At 43.8% G+C, this 21,603-nt stretch overlaps 1 protein-coding gene across 4 annotated transcripts in view; it reads right to left on the bottom strand.

Moving 5' to 3' along the window:
- Positions 1–18,431, bottom strand: part of TOP3B (DNA topoisomerase III beta) — a 41,386-nt gene extending 22,955 nt beyond the window's left edge. Inside the window, exon 1 of one of the 4 annotated variants that reach the window (XM_023559400.2) lies at positions 18,367–18,431. The gene's annotated coding sequence lies outside the window, so the exon portion shown is untranslated. Of the gene's footprint in view, positions 1–1,024; positions 7,916–13,619; positions 18,313–18,366 lie in introns of those variants that run through there. The other 3 variants (XM_064272345.1, XM_023559402.2, XM_023559403.2) reach the window with 3 other exon arrangements.
- Between the last annotated feature and the right edge of the window lie 3,172 nt (positions 18,432–21,603).

The following is a 21,603-nucleotide window of genomic DNA, read 5'->3' as shown; positions in this document are numbered from 1 at the left end:
GAAGACTGAATTACAACAAAAACCCCAAGAAAAGTAAGAAAATTGTGAAGACATCTGACGAACAAATAATGGCCCGAGTTCAAAGACAACCCAGGGAATTTGACTTCATTTGGAGAACGCTGAGGCAACCCTGGAGGTACAGTGGTTAATGAGCTTGGCTGCGAACCGAAAGGTCGGTGGTTCGAATCCACCAGCTGCTCCACGGGGAGAAAGATGTGGCAGTCTGCTTCTGTAGAGATTAAAAAAACAAAACAAACCCCATTGCTGTTGATTCTGATCCATAGCGACCCTATAGAACAGAGTAGAATTGCCCCAGGGTTTCCAAATCTGTAAATCTTTATGGAAGCTGACCGCTACATCTTCCTCACGCAGAGCGGAGCGGGGGTTGCAACCACTGACTGTTTTGGTTAGCAGCTGAGCGCTTACCCACTGAAGCACCAGGGCTCCTTCTGTAGAGACTACAGCCTTGGAAATCCTACGGGGCAGTTCTACTTTGTCCTATAGGATCACTATGAGTTGGAATCACCTTGATGGTAATGGGTTTGGCTTTTTGGTTTAGAGGTAGGCCCAATGACCTCAATTTTGTCCCCATGTTCATGCTGGGAAGAGGCAGGGCTTTTGGATCTGGACGAACAGGCCTGGGATGGGGCAGCTGCTGGCCCTCCTGCCGGCGCTCGTCCTTCCACCTGAGTGAACTCACCCTGTGGGGAGGACAGGGACAGCATCGGTCCTGTTGACCCCTGGGCTGAGCATTAGGATGTGCTGGGTCCTTCACAAAACGCAGGTATCCAGGCCAGGCCCCAGGGTGCTCTGACACACAGTCTGGCCTAAGAGCCACGGGTGGGAGGACCCAGTCCCCAACAAAGCCCTCAAGGCCTTCCCAGAGGGCTCCAATCTATTTTTCTGTCGCCCCCACCATTCAACCTCTCACTTGGCAGGTTGTACTCTGGCCAAGTTAAACTGGACACTGTCATCTACAGAAAAAATACTTTTGGCCTCTGTGCCCTCTGCCTGGCATGCCCACCATGATTGGAGAACGAAACTCAGCTGTCCAAAGGCCTCGCGCAAGCGCCAACTCCTCTTTAAAGAATTCTCCCAACACTCGGTGGTAGGATGAATTGCTTCCTTCTGGGTCCAATGCTCTTGCAATGGACCCGTTACAACCCGTTGCAGGTCAGGCCACAGTCAGGTTCTGTCTTGTCTCCCCGTGAGAGCATGAGTGGCTTACCATCTGAGCCACTGCAGGCATTTGCAACAACTGGCTCTGTGTCTGACACGTGACATTCAATACCTGCTGGCTGAGTAAAGAAAACATATGAACCCTTCCTCTCTTTCTGATCATTGTAAATATAGAATTGATGCTTATAAATATTAAAAAAAAAAAAAAAACCAGTTGCTGTTCATTCTGACTCATGGTGACCCCATGTATGTCAGAGTAGAGTCACGTGCTGTAGGGTTTTTAATGGCTGATTTTTTGGATGTAGATTGTCAGGCCTTTCTTCTGAGGCACCTCCAGGTGGATTCAAATCACCAAGCTTTCGGTTAGTAGCTAAGCACTTAACTGTTTGCTCTACCCAGGGACTCCTTTATATAGCATTATTAAAATAAATAATTAAAATAAAAATACTGGTATTGGGACAACTGAGTAACATTCTGGAAAAAAAAGTTAGACTTCTAGTTCACATCTTCTACCAAGACATATTCCAGATTTAGCAGACATTTGAGTAAAAAAAAACAAAACAACAAAACACTACAGGAAAACATGAACTTTTAAAATAATCTCAATACAGAAAATAAACCTATATCATTCAAAACTCAGAAGTACCTCTTCATGTTTAAAAGCATTTGGTTTCCTTTTCTGTGAACTATCTATTCATATATATACATATTTTAATGGTGCTTTAGGTAAAAGCTTACAGCTCAAGTTAATTTCTCATACAAAAATTTATACACACATTGTTTTGTGACATTAGTTGCAATCCCTACAAAGTCACAGCACACTCCCCCTTTCCACCCTGGGTTCCTTGTGTCCATTCAACCAGTTCCTGTTCCTTCCAGGGTTCTCATCCTGCCTCTGGACAGGAGCTGCCCATTTGGTCTCCTGTACCTGACTAAACGAAGCAGCACACTCCTCACATGTGTTTTTTGTTTTATAGTTCTGTCTGATCTTTGTCTGAAGGGTGCGCTTCAGGAATGGTTTCAGTTCTGGGTTACCAGAGTGTCTGGGGGCCAAAGTTTCAGGGATTCCTCCAGTCTCTGTCAGACGATTAAGTCTGGTCTTTTTATGTGCGTCAATTCATATTTTTAACCCATTTTTTTCCCAATTATTCTTTCTCTTATTGATTTTTAGGAGCCTTAATACAATGAGGAAATTATTTCTTTGTAATATGAAATGGAAATCCCTGGGAGGTGCAAATGGTTAAGCACTTGGTTACTAACTGAAATGTTGGAGGTTCTAGTTTACCCAGAGGTACCTTGGAAAAAAGGCCTGCCAATCTAATCCCAAGAAATCAGCCATTGAAAACGCTATGCAGCACAGTTCTACTCTGACAAACATGGGGTCTCTATGAGTCAGAGTTGATTCGATGGTAACTGGCTTGTATAAGAAGATAATTAGCCCTTTGTAATAGGAAATGGTGCTCAACAACATTCCTAAAACAAGGGCAAATTAGAGGTAAAGTGAGTTTGTACTTATCACACTAGCAAAGATCCAGAGTCTGAGAACATGGAGTGGATGAGGTATGGAAAACGGCAAATGCAGGTAGACCTGGTGCCAGTAAACTGGTACAACCTTGACCTGGAGCAACTACAAATGCACACCCCTGGCCATTCCACTTTCAGGAATGAATCCAATCATTCCTCAATTATTCACTCACTACCTATGACAAGCCTGGAACAGCCCAGGGTACAGGCAGCCCAGCCCTGGGCACTTCCCTGTCCTTGTACTCCGGTATTCACACTGAAGTGTGGGGGCAGCTGGTCAACACACACCAGGTAGGGCCAAGTCAGCAGGGTCAGAAGGTGCAGGGAGGAGTGGGTCTTGTGGCAGCTGCGGAAGAGTGTCCAGGCAGAGAGACCAGGGGAGGCAAGGGTGTGTTTGAACCTGCGAGGCAATCAGTGGAGCTGAGTGAGGGAACAAGCCAGGGAGAGAACAGAGACACAGGATGCAGGGCCTCAGGGCTGTGGAAAGGACCGTGGGTTGCTCTGCAAAGGCTGGGAGGCAGTGCAGGGTTTGCACAGGAGTGGGATGATCTGGCTGTCTCATAGAAGGGACCCCAGCAAGGACAGTGGCTAGGCCCTGGTGGCAGCAGAAAGTGGTGAGAAGTCAGGGTCTGGGCAGCTTCTGAAGGCAGAGTCGACAGCATGGCGATGGGCTGGATGTGGGATATGGAATAGCAAGTTAAGAATGACTTTGACCCACTAGGATGGCTACCATTACAAAAAAAGAAAAACGATAGGTGTTAGTGAGGATGTGGAGAAACTGGAACCCTTGTGCATTGCTGGTGGGAATGTAAAATAGTACAGCTGCTATGGAAAAGTTTGGTGGTTCTTTGAAAAGTTAAACATAGAACTGCAATATCACCCAGTAATTCTATGCCTACATATGCACCCAAGAGACTTGCAGGCAGAGATGCAGATATGTGTACACCAATGTTCACAGCAGCCAAAAGATGGAAACAACCCAAGTGACTTTCCACAGATGTATGGATAAACTAAATGTGGTATATACATAAAATGGAATATTACTGAGCCATAAAGAGAAATGAAGCTCTGATACGTGCTATGACATGGATGAACCTTGCAAACATTATGCTGAGAGAAATGAGTCAGGCATAAAAGGTCAAATATTGTATGATCTCACTTACATAAAATAACTAGGAAAGGCAACTGCATAGAGACCAAAGTTTATTAGGTTGGAAAAGTCACTGTTATGGATTGCGTTATGTGCCTCAAAAATGTGTGTCAACTTGGCTAGGCCATGATTCGCAGCATTGCATGACTGTTGACCATTTTGTCATCTGATGTGATTTTCCTATGTGCTGTAAATCCTGCCTCCATGTTAACGAGGCAGGATTAGAGGCAGTAATGTTAATGTTAAGACACAACTAATCTACAAGATTAGTTGTGTCTTAAGTCAACCTCTTCTGAGGCAAAAAAGAGATAAGTGAGCAAAGAGACATGGGAGTGGGGTATCTCATACCTCCAAGAAAGAAGCACCAAGAACATAGTGGGTCCTTTGGACCCGGGGTCCCTGAGCTGAGAAGCTCCTTGACCAAGGGAAGATTGATGACAAGGACCTTTCCCCAGAGCCAAAAGACAGAGAAAGACTTCCGCTAGAGCTCGTGACCTGAATTTGGATTTCTAGCCTCCTAGACTATGAGAGAATAAATTTCTCTTTGTTAAAGCCATCCACTTGTGGTATATCTGTTATAGCAGCACTAGATAACTAAGACAGTCACTAAACCAACAGGGCAACTCTAGGGGAGAGAGAGACTCTGATTTGTAGAGTTATTTTTCTATAATATTCAAATATTCAATTTTCAACAAAAAAATCACAAGGCATACATACAAAGAAAAGGAAAGTATGGCTCATTCACTTACATGTAAAATAAAGCAACAGAAACTATTCCTGAGGAAGCCAGACATTGATCTTACTAGACAACGGTCTTAAAACCATTGTCTTAAATATGCTCAAAGAGCTAAAGGAAAATACAAATAAAGAAAACTAGGAAAATGATATATGAAAAAAATGAAAATATCAATAAAGCAACAGAAGTTATTAAAATAACCAAATTCTGGAGCTGAAATGAGAAATTCACTAGGGGGGTTCACAGAAGATTTGACCTGGTTGAACAATCAGTAAATTTGACAATAGGACAACTGAATTTGTCTAGTCTAAGTAGGAGATAGGAAAAAAAAAAAGAATGAAGACAAACAGAGCCTAAGGAACTTGTCATACACCATCAAATGAACCAACGTATATATTATGGGCAGTCCCAGAAGGAGAAGAGAGACAGAAAGGGGCAGAAAGAATATTTGAAGAAATCATGGCCAAAACCTTCCCAAATTTGATGAAAGACAGCAATCTACACACCCAAAAAGCTCAATGAGCTACAGATAGGATAAACTCAAAGAGATCCACACTGAGACACATTATAATCAAACTCTGGAAATACAAAGAGAGAATTTTGAAAGCAGCAAGGGAGAAGTAACCAGTCATGTACAAGGGATCCTCAATAAGATTAACAGCTGATTTCTTATCAGAAATCATGGAGGCCAGGAGACAGTGGGGTGACATTTAAAATGGTAAAAGAAAAAAACTATCAACCAAGAATTCTGTATCTGACAAAAGTGTCCTTCAAAAATGAGGGAAAATTTAAGATATTCCCACATAAACAAAAACTTAGGGAGTTTATCACCACTACATCTGCCCTACCAGTAAAAAAAAACAGTTGCTGTTGAGATGATTCTAACTCCTGGTGACCCTATGGGTTTGTCTTAGACATCTAGTGCTGCTATAACAGAAATACCACAAGTGGATGGCTTTAACAAAGAGAAATTTATTTTCTCGCTGTGTGGTAGGCTAGAAGTCCAAATTCAGGGCATCAGCTCCAGGGGAAGGCTTTCTCTGTCTGTTGGCCTTGGAGGAAGATCCTTCTTGTCAATCTTCACCTGGACTAGGAGCTTCTCCACACAGGAACCCTGGGTCCAAGGGACATGCTCTGCTCTCGGTGCTTCCTTTTTGGTGGTATGAGGTCCTCACTCTCTGTTTGCTTCCCTTTCCTTGTATCTCTTTTAAGATAAAAGGCGGTGCAGGCAACACTCTAGGGAAACTTCTTTTACATTGGATCAGGGCTGTGACCTTAGTAAGGGTGTTAATACAATTCCATCCTAATCCTCTTTAACATAAAATTACAATAAAAAAAAGAAGGATAGCCACACAATACTGGGAATCATGGCCTAACCAAGTTGACATGTTTTTAGGAGACACAATTCAATCCATGACAGCGTGTTGAGTAGAACTGTGCTCCATGAGGTTTTCAGTGCCTGATATTTTGGAAGCAGATTGCCAATTCTTTCTTCTGAGGTGCCTTTGGGTGGGCTTGAACTTCCAATCTTTCAGTTAGCAGTCAAGTGCACTAATCATTTGAACCATCCAAGGACTCTGAGAAATGCTGAAGGGAGCCTTGAGGTTGAAATAAAAGGTACTAGACAGTAATGTGAAACTCTACAGGTAAATACATGAGCACGTATAGAAGCCAGTATTACTGCATTTTTGGTTTGTAACATCACTTTTTATGACCCACATGATCTGAAAGACAAATGCATAAGTAATGACAAATCTGTTATTATGCATACAATGTATAAAGATGTAATTTATGACAATAGCTACATAAAAAGCAGAAGGAGCTATACAGGAACAGAGTTTTCATGTTTCATTGACGTGGGTATCAATTCAAACTAAACTGTTAGGAATTTAGGATGTTAAATATAATCTTCATGGTAACCACAAAGAAAATATCTAAAAAATATGCACAAAAGGAAATGAGAAAGGAATGAAAATGGTTGACAACAAAAGATGAACTAAACACAAAAGAAGGCAATAATGGAGGAAATAAGGGGCAAAAAAGTATAAGGCACATAGAAAACAAATAGCAAAATGGCAGAACTCAGTCTTATCGGTAATTACTTTAGATGTATTTGATAATCTATAATTGAAAAAATTAGGTCCCAAAGCTGTGCTCCAAAATTTTCTTCCAAGAACTTTATGATTTTAGATTTAACATTTAGGTCCTCAATCTGCTGTGAATTAGTTTCTGTGTATGACATGAGGTATGGATTTTGTTTCATTTTCCTGCATGTGGAAATCCAGTTCTGTCAGCACCACTTGTTGAAGAGACTTCCTTCCCCAATGAATGAATGGATTTGGCTCACTTGTCAAAAATCAATTGATCATAGATGTTTGGATTTATTTCTGGATTCTTAATTCTATCTCATTGGTTTATGTGTCTATCATTAAACCAATGCCAAGCTGTGTTGATTACTATAGCTGTATAATGTATTTTGCAGTTAGAAGTCTGAGGTTTTCTACTTTGTTCTTCAAAATTGTTTTGGAATAATTACCTTAAATGTAAATTGAATAACTCTCCAATCAAAAAGCAGAACAGTGGGTGCCACCTCACAGTCATTAGAATGGCAATGATTAAAAACAACAACAGGTGTTGGTGAGGTTGTGGAGAAACTAGAACGCTCATCCATTGCTGGTAAGAATGTAAAATGGTGCAGCCACTGTGGAAAACAGTTGGGCAGCTCCTCAAACAGTTGAACACAGAACTACCATATAACCCAGCAATCCCAATCCTAGGTATATACCCAGAAGTGAAGGCAAGAACACAAACAGAAACCTGTAAACCAATGTTCACTGCAACAATTTTCACAACAGCTAAAAGGTGGAAACAACTGATATGTCCATCAACAGATGAATGGATAAACAAAATGTGGCATATACATACAATGGGATATTACTCAGCTGAATAAGAAATGAAGTCCTGACACATACCACAACGTGGATGAACCTGAAAACCTTATGCTGAGTGAAATAAGTCAGTTGCAAAAGGACAGATACTGTATGATTTTACGTAAATGAAACCAGCAAATATATAGAAATCAAGATTATTAATGGTTATCAGGGGTGTGAGGGAGGGGGAAAGGGGAAGTTTTTGTTGGGGGGCATTGAGTTCATGTTAATGGTGGTAAAATATTTTGGAAAAGGACAGTGATAACGGTGGCACAACGTGAGGAATGTAACCAGTGTCACTGAATTGGGAATGTGGAGACTGCTGTATTGGCAAACGTTTTCTACAGACATTTTCAACACACACAGACACACAAAAAGAACGGTGGGTCCTGGAAGTTTTGGAGGGGAGAAGTGTGAGGAGTCCTCTAGGGCTGTGGGAACAGATGGACTAGCGAAGTGGACCGGGCCTGCTGGGCAGCAGTGGTGGCGGCTTACAGGGGTGCTGGCTGGTGTGGCTGCATGTTGGTCTTGGCGCAAGCCCACAGCAGATGGAGAGTTGGAGTTAGCTGGGATGGGATTTGCCAGGTGAGCACGAGGGAGGGAGAAAGGAGCAAGAGTTGAGAGTAGTGATTATGATGAAGGACTCTCACTCTAAGCTGGGTGAGAGGGGAGGAGAAGACATGGAGAAGAATTCACAGAAGGTATGCTCCAGTGGGATCCAAAAATTATAGGAAATGAGGTACAAGAGGGAGGGAGTGGGGGTCAAAGTACATAAGTGTCAGAGGACAGGTGCTTTCAGTGGAGATGATAGAGGGGCTCAGGCAGTGGCAGTGCCAAGTCTAGGGCTGACCCTGGGAGAGGGATCTGAGGCGGGTGAAGGATGAGGTCAAAGGAGGACAGAAGGCCAAGGAAGTGAGCGGCCAGGCACTAGCAAGACTGTCCACATGCACAGTGAACCCGGAGAAAGAGGTCAAGGGCATTGTTGGGGTGACCATGGACCGGACACAGCTTGGCTCATGATGAAACACATGACCAGGGAATTCTCTACAGCATTATTGTTAAAAATAAAAGATTAGAAACAACCTAATACACATCAATGGGAGTCCCTGGATGGTATAAACAGTTAGCATGCTTGGCTGCTAACCGATAGGTTGGTGGTTCGAGTTCACCCAGGGATGTCTTGGGAAGAAAGGCTCGCTGGTCGAGTTCCAAAAAATTAGCCATGGGAAACCCTGTGGAACGTAGTTCTACTGAGACACACAGGGTTACTATGAGTTGGAATCGACTAGATGGCAACTGGAGGCTAATACACATCATTAGGGAATTGGTTAAATAAAAGCATGGCATATCGACATAATGGAATACCCCATGGCAGTTAGAAAGGGCTGCATCTGCTCAGGGAGTACCATCATGGATCAGGTCACTGAGATAAATGACATGAGGCAAGGCAGGTGTGGAACGATACGTACAAAGCTAGCGCCATCTGTGATCTCATGTACACGCACGCATACGCTCGTACATTTAGCATCTCCGAGTGTGGCGGGCGGTCAGGGTATGGTGATCAGGGCTGAGGGAGCCTTATGCTCACCACATTCACTTTCGCACCTTTTACATTTAGTCCCATATGTATATGTGACTGATTAAAAAGAACTAAGACAAGGGATTTAAACACAAAGAGAAAATAAAACCAGAAAGATAAAGTAGGGCTAGAAAGGCATCCCCCCACGTGTCTGTCAGTTTGTCGTACTGTGGGGGTTTGCATGTTGCTGTGATGCTGGAAGCTATACCACTGGTATTCAAATACTAGCAGGGTCACCCATGGCAGACAGGCTTCAGCTGAACTTCCAGACTAAGACAGACTAGAAAGAAGGGCCTGGCGATCTATTTCTGAAAAGAATTAGCCAGGGAAAACCTTATGAATAGCAGTGGAACACTGTGTGATATACTGCTGGAAGATGAGCCCCTCAGGTTGGAAGGCACTCAGAATACGACTGGGGAAGAGCTGCCTCCTCAAAGTACAGTTGACCTTAACGACGTGGATAAAAACCCCAGTCCCAGTGCCTTCAGTGGATAGAGCCAAGCTTTTAGGACCTTCATTTGCTGACTCAAAATGAGAAGATACAGCTGCAACCATCCGTTAATAATCAGAACATGGGATGTACCAGGTATGGATCTAGGAAAATTGGAAATCATCAAAAATGAAATGGAACACTTAAACATCAACATCCTAGGCATTAATGAGCTGAAATGCACTGCTCTTGGCCATTTTGAATCAATCATATGGTCTCCTATGCCAGGAATGACTATTGAGGAGGAATGGCTTTGCATTCATCATTGAAAAGAACATTTCAAGATCTAGAAGTTCACTGGTAGGAAAATATCCATATGCCTACAAGGAAGACCAATTAATACGATTATTATGCAAATTTATGCACTAACCACTGAGGCCAAAGATCAAGGAACTAAAGATTTCAAAAAAAAAAAAAAATTTTTTTTTTTCTTACTTCCACAGTCTGAAATTGATCAAACATCCAGTCAAGATGCACTGATAATTACTAGTGATTGGAACGTGAAAGTTCGAGACAAAGAAGAAGGATTGGTAGTTAGAAAATATGGCCTTGGTGATAGAAACGATGCCACAGATCACAAGACAGAATTCTGCAAGACCAATGACTTCTTCATTGCTAATACCTTTTTTCACCAACATAAATGGCAACTATACACGTGGACCTCGCCAGACAGAATACACAGGAATCAAATTGACTACATCTGTGGAAAGACAGGATGGAAAAGCTCAATATCATCAGTCGGAACGAGGCCAGGGGCCAACTGTGGAACAGATCATCAATTGCTCACATGCAAGTTCAAGTTAAAACTGAAGAAAGTTAGAACAAGTCCACGAGAGCCAAAGTACAACCTTGAGCATATCCCACCTGAATTTAGAGTCTATCTCAAGAATAAATTTGTTGCGTTGAACACTATTGACCAGACCAGACAAGTTGTGGGATGACATCAAGGATATCACATATGAAGACAGCAAAAAAGAGGTCATTAAAAAGACAGGAAAGAAAGAAAAGATCAAAATGGATGCCTGAAGAGACTCTGAAACTTGTTCTTGAACACTGAGTAGCTAAAGCAAAAAAGAGAGAAATGATGAAGTAAAAGAGATGAACAAAAGATTTCAAAGGGCGGCTCAAGAAGACCAAAGTAAAGTATTATAATGACATGTGCAAAATCCTGGAGGTAGAAAACCAAAAGGGTTTCAGCATTTCTCAAGCTGAAAGAACTGAAGAAAAAATTCAAGCCTCAAATTGCAATATTGAAGGATTCTACAGAGAAAATATTAAACGATGTGGGAAGCATCACAAGAAGATGGAAGGAATACACAGTCATTGTACCAAAAAGAACTGGTTGACGTTAAGCCATTTCAGAAGGTAGCATATGATCAGGAACTGACGGCACTGAAGGAAGAAGTCCAAGCTGCACTGAAGGCATTGGGAAAAACCAAGGCTCCAGGAACTGATGGAATACCAACTGAGATTTTTCAACAAACGGATGCAGTGTTGCTATGTGTACTCACTCATCTATCCCAAGAATTTTGGAAGACAGCTACCTGGCCAACTGACTGGAAGAGATCCATATTTATGCCTATACCCACGAAAGGTAATCCAACAGAATGTGGAAATTACTGAACAATATCATTAATTCGCTAGTAAAATTTTGCTGAAGATAGTTCAAATGCAACTGCCGCAGTGTATTTACAGAGGACTGCCAGAAATTCAGGCCAGATTCAGAAGAGGATGTGGAACCAGGGATATCATATGGATCCTGGCTGAAACCAGAGAATATCAGAAAGAAGTTTACCTGTGTTTTATTGACTACGCAAAGGCATTCGATTGTGTGGGTCATAATAAATTATTGATAACATTGTAAAGAATGGGAATTCCAGAACACTTAATTGTGATCATGAGGAACCTGTACATAGATCAAGAGGCAGTTGTTCGGACAGAACAAGGGGATACTGATTGGTTTAAAGTCAGGAAAAGTGCGCGTCAGGATTGTATCCTTTCACCATACCTATTCAATTTGTATGCTGAGCAAATAATTTGAGAAGCTGGACTATATGAAGAAGAACAGGGCACCAGGATTGGAGGAAGACTCATTAACAACCTGCATTATGCAAATGACACAACCTTGCTTACTATTATGGATTGAATTGTGTCCCCCAAAAAATATCTGTCAACTTGGCCAGGTCATGAGTCCCCATACTGTACGACTGTCTATCATTTTGTCATCTGATGTGATTTCCCTGCGTGTTGTAAATCCTATCACTATGATGTAATGAGATGGATTAGTGGCAGTTATATTGAGGAGATGTATACAAGATCAGATAGTGTCTTAAGCCAATCTCTTCTGAGATATAAAACAGAGAAGTGAGCAGAGAGACATGGGGACCTTATACCACAAAGAAAGCAGCACCAGGAGCAGAGCGCATTCTTTGGACCTGGGACTCCTGCACATGAGAAGCTCCTCAACCAGGGGAAGATTGATGGCAAAGACCTTCCTCCAGAGCCAACACAGACAGAAAGGCTTCACCTGGAGCTGATGCCCTGAATTTGGACCTGTAGCCTACTAGATTGTGAGAGAGTAAATTTCTGTTTGTTAAAGCCATTTACTTGTGGTATTTCTGTTACAGCAGTACTAGATGACTAAGACACTTGCTGAAAGTGAAGAGGACTTGAAGCACTTACTGATGAAGATCAAAGACCACAGCCTTCCATATGGATTAGACCTGAACATAAAGAAAACAGAAATCCTCACAACCAGATCAGTAAGCCACATCATGATAAATGAGAAAAGACTTAAGTTGTCAAGGACTTCATTTTACTTGGACCCACAATCAACACTCATGGAAGCAGCAGTCAAGAAATCAAAAAACGCATTGCGTTGGGCAAATCTGCTGCAAAAGAGCTCTTTAAAGTGTTGTAAAGAAGACTAAGGTGCGCCTGACTCAACCCACGGTGTTTTCAATCACATCATATGCATGCCAAGGCTGGACAATGAATAAGGAAGACCGAAGAAGAATTGACGCCTTTGAATTGTGGTGGTGGTGAAGAATATTGAAAGTACCATGGGCTACCAAAAGAATGAACAAATCTGTATAGGAAGAAGTACAACCAGAATGCTCTTTAGAAGCAAGGATGGCAAGACTACATCTCACATATTTTGGGCACATTATCAGGAGGGATCAGTTCCTGGAGAAGGACGTCACACTTGGTAAAGCACAGAATCAGCAGAAAAGAGGAAGACCCTCAATGAGATGGATTGACACAGTGGCTAGGATAATGGGCTCAAGCACACCAACGATTGTGAGGATGGCGCAGGACCAGGCAACGTTTCATTCTGTTGTACATGGGGTCGCTATGAGTCGGAACTGACTTGATGGCACCTAACAACAACAGAAAGGCGTCATTCAGAAGGATGCAATGAGACCACCTTTACTGAAGAGGCTTCCATTACTCTTAACAATTTCCAGGAGAAGCAGCTCAAGAGCTGACTTGTGCTGTCAACCTGTCCCTCTCTCTAAAGGACTGCAGGACCACGATGAGATCGATAACGTGTTTTCTCTTAATAAAAAAGCCTACATAAATGTGTTCATGGATTGGAAGACCTACTGCTGTTAAGATGTCAAAACTACCCAAAACAATCTACAGATTCAACACCATCCCTATCAAAATTTGCTCTTTTCGTCATAGCACTGGCAATCTGCAGGCTGCAGTCCCACCTTACCTCTCACCGCCCTGCTGTGTGCCCCTACTCCTGGAATTTGGGATCAAATGCCTCCACCTCATTTGTATGTGTCATGGCACTCCGTCTAGGACCCTCTAAACCTTGGTGCCACTTCTTCCCAGAAGTCTTGCTCTGACCCCCTAGCTTGATTCCCACCCTGAGAACCATACCTGGCTTCATTGGCCTTTCCCCTTAGTGGACTGTGCCTCGTCCTCTGTTGTATTTATGGCACCCGGCACTCATGAAATGTTTGCTGAGTGAACAAATGAACAACCAAAGGTCAAGGTTGAAGGGAAAAATCTGTTTTTACCTGGCCTCAGCTCTCCATTCCAGGAAGTTTGGGTTCTACCAAAGCTGGTGGTCCAGGAGTAAGGTTCAAAGAAGGCCCATTGATTCTCCTCTCACCCAGAGAAGCTGGCAGTCAAAAAAGAAAACCGGCAGCAAAAGGAGATTGTTAGGCGAGGGTTTTGAGTTCCCATCGTCTCCAAAGTTAGAAAAATGTTTTGTACTAAAATGTTTCCTCAGATTTTCTCACTTCTGGATCACAAGGTTATGGTGTAGTGATGACAAGCCAGGCACTAGGTAATCTTCCAGTGTCCTTGGGAGAGGAACTGCCATTGTACTGTGATGGGAAGTATGTAGTGGGAAACTGGGGGGTCAGAGAGACCAGAGCACCAGAGGCAGTCCATAGATTTGAACCTGGGCCTGTTCGCTGCAGAAGCCAAGTGCTAATCTACTCCCTATTGCTTCTGTGAGCATTCTATATAAAATAGCAACATTGTTTTCTCTGGAACACTTACCACTGTGCTTGATACAGTTTCAATCTGTGTGTGTGTGTCCAAGGAACTCTGGTGGCACAGTGGTTAGGAGCTTGGCTGCTAACCAAAAGGTAGGCAGTTTGAATCTACCAGCCACTCCTTGGAAACCCTATGGGCCAGTTCTACTTTATCCTATAGGGTCGCTATGGTCAGAATCAACTTGAGGGCAACCAGTTTGGTTTTGGTTTTTAAGCTCCTGGTGAGCAGGGATATGGTGAAATGAGTTCCTTTATGTTGCCTTTTGCCTCCCTTCTTAGGAAAAAGTTTGAGAGATGTTTTTTTCCCTAAACCCTGAGAAGTTACCTTTGCCCTAGTTTTCCACCCCAGAGGGTTTTTTACTTTGTCCAGGTTGATTGACATTCCCTGGGTAAGCTGTAAACAACCTGATGTTTGATGCTTTTTGTCTGGGCCTGGGCTGCAGACTGCCCTGTGATTGGTACGCATCTTCCAGGGATTGGTCGATAGATTATGCAGATGAGGTTACTATAGCCTACCACGTAAATAAAGTATCTGTGGCCTACTTAGAGGGAATTAGTGTGTGGCCCTGGTGGGAGATGCCATGCCTTGAAATTAACAAGGAGTTGTACATATAAATATACATATGTGCAGGCAACCCCACTGAGGTTTTTGAGACAGAAAGAAACAGGAAGATAGAAAGCAAGAAGCAGCAGAAAAGAGGGAGAAGGGAAAAGCAGAGAGAAGAGGCAAGGAACCTCCTAAAAGAGCTGTAACCTGGGTCAAGGGCTGTAACATTGAAGACAGCAACAGACCTGGAAGGGGCTCGGCGTCAGAGCTGGTGGCAGAGAAGCTTAAGGCAGAGAGGCCTGTTCTCAGGGGGCCCAGAGGTGCTGAGAGCTGTCCTGCACTGAAGAAAGGAAGGATGTGCTCTCCTCTTTGGGGGAGCCTTCCAAACTCTGCCTGCATGCTTCCTGATCCTGAGTTGTACCCCGTTACTTCCTTATTAACCACTGAACTGTAAGTATGGTCTGTGAGTTCTGTGTGGCCACTGAAAGGAATTATCAAACCCAGAAGTATGGTCTGTGAGTTCTGTGTGGCCACTGCAAGGAATTATCAAACCCAGAAGTACAGAGTGTCAAGGGAGGGACGGCTGTTGTCAGAAGTGGTAAAAAGTTTGGAGGGTGGAGGTTCGTCTCCCCTCTACCTCACAGGAATCAGCTTTGGGCTGATCTGGGTCATTATTCCCCCTTGAAGCCAGATAGGTTCTAACGCTACTATTACTACTACCACTATTCTACAAAGGGCTTTGTTTTGTTTGCTCTACTGGTGAGCAGTAGGTGGTAAGTCAGTACTAGTGGAATGAATGACTGAATGTATATTATTGCAAAGCTAATCATAAAGTGCCTTTTTAGACTTCTACAATTTAAAAGCTAACTTTAAATTTGTAAGAGTATTGCAAAGAGTCCCTTTTTCACAGTGTTCTTTTTTCCTATGGCCTCAAAATTCGTAGAAGTTTTACATCTTCATTACTCCCCTTCAACCTACAAATCCCAAAGTTTTTCAGTAATTTAAAAACTAATAAGTCCCTTTAGATAGAAACATTTTGTCTGTGCATCTTAAAGTGGGATTACCTTATTTATCTTGGAATAGGGATAAACTTAGGCAGTCCACACAAACGCACATGTCCACATCGGTCCCAATTTCATAGCACCTGTTCACCTGTCATGCCACCTGTCCACTCATCAGGCTGCCTGTCTACCTGTTAAAGTCTTCCTGTCCACCCATCAGGTCACCTGTCTACCCATCAGATTGCCTGCCCACCTCTCAGGCCACCTCCCATCCATCAGATCATCTGTCTATCCCTCTATTCCACTTCGGACACGTGCCTGTCTTCAGCAGCTTTCCTGTGCCTGTGTTCAGTAGCTTCGGCCCTAAAAAAATACAAATTCTAGCTCAACAGGGTAAAATGCATTTCAATAGCATGAGTATTTTGTCATGTTCTGAGTATCACTGATTTTAGGAAAAAATGTCACCTCTTTTAAGAACACAGAATTATTGAATCCTGGAGCAAATGGGGCCTTGGATAGTCTGGTACAACCATCTCATGGAAGGAAAAGAACAAACTAAGACTTAGAGATGGTGATTTTCCAAAGGTCAGCCTGGTAAGTTTGTTGAGTTGGAGCTGAAACTTCAAACTTCCTCACTTCCAACCTGGTCTTTTTTTTTTTTAAATGGCGCCAGTTTTCATCTTTCAAAAGATTTCTGCAGACTTAACTGATTAACTTTAAAATTTTGAGGTCTTCCTATTTTTCCAGTAAGGCACATCTCCATTTTCAAAACGGAAGGCAATGAGAACAAAACCTCTTTAAAAGCAATGATTCTCAACCTTCATTCATTTATATACCGCCGTCACACTTTTGCCTTACTGAAATTATTATTTACTTAAGTTTTAGGTTTTTCAAAGTTTAACTGTATAAAAAAGAAAATTTGACTGCATTGTAGGAACTGAAAGCCTGTAATCCATGGCCAGGAATAGCTTTCTTGACAGTAACCTACATGGTAAGTCAAGGTTGATCTTGCTGCCTGCCAAAAGTTTGTCCTCATTTCAAAAAGGGAAATCAGCAAGTGCTAAGAAAGGCCTGGCAATCTGCTTCAGAAAACTAGCCAGTGAAAATCCTATGTATAACACTTGGATCAACAATCAATGCCCATGGAAGCAGCAGTAAAGAAATCAAATGATGCATTGCACTGGGCAAATTTACTGCAAAAGACCTCTCCAAAGTTCTAAAAAGCAAAGATGTCACTTTGATGACTAAAGTGCACTTGACCCAAACCATGATCATTTCAATCACCTGATACGCATGTGAAAGTTCACTAATGAAAAAGGAAGATCTAAGAATTGATACATTCAGACTGTGGTGTTGGTGAAGAATATCGAACATACTGTGGACTGCCAGATGAACAAACAAATCAGTCTTACAAGAAATACAAACAGAATGCTCCTTAGAAGGGTGGCAAGACTTCAGCTTGCTTACTTGGACACGTCATCAGGAAAGACCAATTGCTAGAAAAGGACATAATGTTTGGTAAAGCAGAGGGTCAGTGAAAACGAGGAAAACCCTCAATGAGATGGGCTGACATAAGAACCAAACACTGGACTCAAACATACCACCACTAAGATGGTGCAAGATCAGGTATTGTTTCCTTGTGTTATAAGGTCACCACGAGTCGGAGCCAACTCCACAGCAAGTAACGACACAGCGACAAAGGGGGTGCTGAAGGCAGACACGCCAAATTGGGACTCTAATCATGAAGACTGACAGCAAATTAAAGAGGGAGAAAGTTAGCCTATTATTGCCCTGTCAATTCAAACAACAATACCACCAATGGTATGTGTGTTCTTACTTTGGGAGACATGGTTCGAAGATGCAGAAATTTTCTTTTATGTCAGTGTCTTACAAACAAGAGGACTTAGCTCAGGAGTGGAGGCCTCACCGTGGCCCAAACAACATTAACGGCCCTTGGGTTTCCTGCCTCAGTAACTTCACCAAATACCTGTGGAATCAGGAAGAGTGGGAAAGCAATGACCATTTCCTAAGTTCCTTGTCTGTATCAGGCATGCTCTAAACACTACTTTATTTAATCTTGCCTATAACCAAGTCTTGCAGTTTTTTTTAACCTGAGGTTCAGAACAGCTCAAGCTACTGTCGGGTGACCTCTATATTTCAACGCCTTGGCTAAGGTTCTAGGAACCCCAGTGCTCACTTGCCATTAAGCCCACGTTGGGCTGGCCTCTTCTGTTCCCAAAGGTGGACCGACAAAGAGGCAAGACCATGGTCCTCCTTTATCACTCGGTGAACAGCTACTGCTCCGGGATTCTACCTAATTTGTTCACAAAAGTACCCTCCCTGCTTTGTTTATGGATAACAGCTTGAAGAACCGCGCCTGGGCGTCCTCAAGTAGTCGGGCGCCCAGGAGGTGGCCCCGACCGTGCGATTCCGACAACAGAGCCCACCTCAAAGGGCTGCTGGAGGAGCCCACGAAGAGCGTTCACGCAGCGCCTGCTCCGCACAGACTGAGCGAAGCGCTGGCCGGTCCCTACCTCCCTGAACCCCCCACAGCAAGCCCCGAGAGGGGGTCACCCTCGCCAGGGAGAAGCGGTGAGAATGCAAAGACCCCGGGCCGAACCCCGCTCCCGAGCCCCTGGTGCCCAGGAACCACGCCCGGAAAAGGTCCGCGCTTCCCGCCTTCCTGCGCCCCCGGCAGCCGCACGCCGCTCACCCACAGCCCTGCCGCGGTTCCAGCTCCCGCTGTGCTCCCGGGGCAGCCCGCCGCAACCCTACTTCCGGTCCGGACGCTGACAGCGTCTCCACGTCTGCCGTCCGGCGGCCGCACGGCCTATACAGCGGGTTCCGCAGCCCGCGCGTTCCGGGAGCACAGCCAGGCCTGGCTGGCCCCTTCCCCGCCGCGATCGATCGGCAGGGGATCCCCAGACTTTCCATCCTGATCCCTCTTTGCCGTGATCCGTTGAGGGTCCCCAAACCCTCCACCTCTCCTCCTCCTCGCCGCCGTCCTCAGGAGATCCCCAAGCGCTCCACCCCATCCCTCTCCGCCGTGGTCCTCAGGGGGTCCCCAAACTCTCTGCCCTATTCCCTCCCGGCGCAGTCCTTAGGGGGTCCTCAAACTTTCAGCCCCATCCTTCTCTGTCCCGATCTGCCGGGGGTTCCCAAATCTTTCCCTAAGCCCATCCCCAGAACCCAGTGCCATCGAGTCGATAAGCCCATCCATCCCATTCAAATGGCATTAATGACAGTTATTACAAAGAACATTGGATAATAAACATGAAAACACATGCTGTTAATTGAAATCATTAAAAACTACAGATGTGTGTTCAGCAGGCTTCTTTCAATGCTGTAAAACATTTGTGGAATGAATGAATGAACTGTGACAAATGTATCTGAAGACACATTGAAAAATAAAAGTGATTTTTGTGTTAGAACATTAGGATTTGGAAGGCTTAATATCTCTCAAAACCTCATTTTGTCGTTATTGTGTTAGTGGCCATTGAGTCATTCCGACTCATGGCAACCCCATGTGTGCAGAATAGAACTGCTCCGTAGGGTTTTCAGGGGTGTGACCTTTCAGAAGCAGGTCACCAGGCTTTTCTTCCAAGGCACCTCTGAGTGGGTTCGAACTACCAGCTTTTCAGCTAGTAGTCAAGTGTTTAACTATTTGTGCCACCCAGGGACTCCTAACCTCATTTTGTTCTTGTTATGTGCTGTCCAGTCAATGTGGACTCATAACGACCCTATAGGACAGACTAGAACTGCCCCATAGGGTTTCCAAGGACCGGCTGGTGGATTCGAACTGCAACATTTTGGTTAGCAGCCAAGCTCTTAAGCACTGCGCCACCAGGGCTCCAACCTCATTTTGGTATCTTTTAAATAACACAGGCACAGATTTCCTTTGTTTTATGTAGATACTTTCCTCAATTGCCTTTACTGGAATACTAACCCTGAGAGATGCTTTGGAAAAGGAAAAGTTTTATGGTCAAATTAAGGTTGGGAAATACCAGAAATTAAGAGTCACAGTGAGCTTTTGCTTTCAAGACAGAACTCCCGAGGCCTGGCTTTAAGCTCCCCTAGGAAGGTTCCACATTTCCGTAAAATGGTAAGACCATCTTCCTGGCTGCTCAGGCCAAACATCTTGGAGGCGTGCTGGACTTCTCTCCTTCTTTCACGTGTTACAGAGATAAGATAGCTGCCATGTAGTTGATTCTGACTCACGACAAACTCATGTACAATGGAACAAAATGTTGCTCAATCGTGCATCATCCTCATGATTGCCCGCATGTTTGGAGTCCATCCTTGCAGCATTGCGTCAATTCATCTCACCAAGGGTCTTCCTCACCCTTGTTGGCCCTCTGCTTCACCCAACGTGATGTCCTCCTCTAGTGATTGACCCTTCCTGATGACATGTCCAAAGCAAGCAAGTCAGACGATGTTCTGTTTTGATCTAGAGGGTTTTCATTGGCTAATTTTCAGAAGTAGATCACTAGGCCTTTCTAATCTTAGTCTGGAGGCTCTGCTGAAACTTGTCCACCGTGGGTGACCCTGCTGCTATTTAAAATACCAGTGGCATAGCTTCCAGCATCACAGCAACACGCAAGCCACCACAGTCCCATGCACTGACAGACAGGTGGTGGTTTCACGTGTTACCCAACCACAAATCCTGCCAGCAGTGTCTTCAAAATGTACTCAAAGTGGTAAATTTTATGTTACATATATTTTACCGCCACCACAACACAAATATGCAATTAAGACCCAATTATTCCTCCCTGCACTGCCATCCAAGCACCACCCCTTCCTTCCTGATCTTCCCATCTCCATTCCTGCCACCCTGTTATCTGTACTCAGTCCCCAGATATCAGAGGACCAGGCCGGTGGCCAGAACTAAGGTTGGATCTGAGAGGTGCAAGTGGTTGGCGGAGCTGCAACACTGGAGATCTTTTGCTAATTTTAACCCAGCACAGGGGTTTATGGGACAGAGCTGGGGCCAGGATCTGAGGCCTGGACCCAGAGCAGTGTTGAGAGGTCAGCCCTAGTGTCTCAGGAGTGTTCTTAGTCAACCTGCGACATTGTACAACCGCCCTGTGCTGTCTGGCAGGGAGCCCTGTGGCTGAGCCCTCTTTACTTTTTCAAAAGGATTAGTATCCATAATATATAAAGAACCCTGCAGATCAACAAGAGAAAGATAACTCAGTGGAAAAACGGGCAAAAGACATGAACAGGCATTTCACAGATAAATAAACATGCCCAATAAACATAGGAAGAAATGTGCAACTTCATTAACGAACAGGGAAATGTAAAATAAAGATCCCAGTGAGATAGCATGTTATATCCACTTGTTGGCAAATCAACAGGATTTGAAGAGATCATCAGGATCTCTTATACATTGCCCGTGGGAAAACAGTTTGGCAAAATTAAATATTTGGGTACCTTCAACTCGGCTGTTCTACTTCTCCATATAAATCTGGGACCAAACCAAAAACCAAACCCATTGCCAGCAAGTCGATTCTGACCCCGAGTGACCCTATTAGACAGGGTAGAACTACCCCTTGGGGTTTCCAAGGCTTTAAATTCTTATGGAAGCAGACTGCCGCATCTTTCTCCTCGGAGTGCCTGGTGGGTACAACCTGCCGACTTTTCCATTAGCAGCCAAGTGCTTAATCACTTTGCCACCAGGGCTCCAAATCTAGAAGAAACTCTTGAATATATAGACCAGGAGACAGGTAGAAGTCTGTTCAGAGCAGCACTGTTTGTAGTAACCAGAAACATGAAATAACCCAAATGCTCGTGGACAGGAGAACGAATTTAATGGCATAATTCACAGGCTGAATTTACGTGACGATCTTTTTCAGCAGTGGAAACGAATGCTGTACAAGCAGCAATAGAGATGAGTCTCAGAAATACGCTGAGTGAAAAAAGCAAGTCCCAAGACTATAAACATAGCTTCATA

Source organism: Loxodonta africana, chromosome 19 (assembly GCF_030014295.1).
Source record: "Loxodonta africana isolate mLoxAfr1 chromosome 19, mLoxAfr1.hap2, whole genome shotgun sequence".
NCBI classification, from domain to species: domain Eukaryota; kingdom Metazoa; phylum Chordata; class Mammalia; order Proboscidea; family Elephantidae; genus Loxodonta; species Loxodonta africana.
Note: the sequence above shows the minus strand (reverse complement) of the source record. Positions and strands in the feature narration are given on the sequence as shown.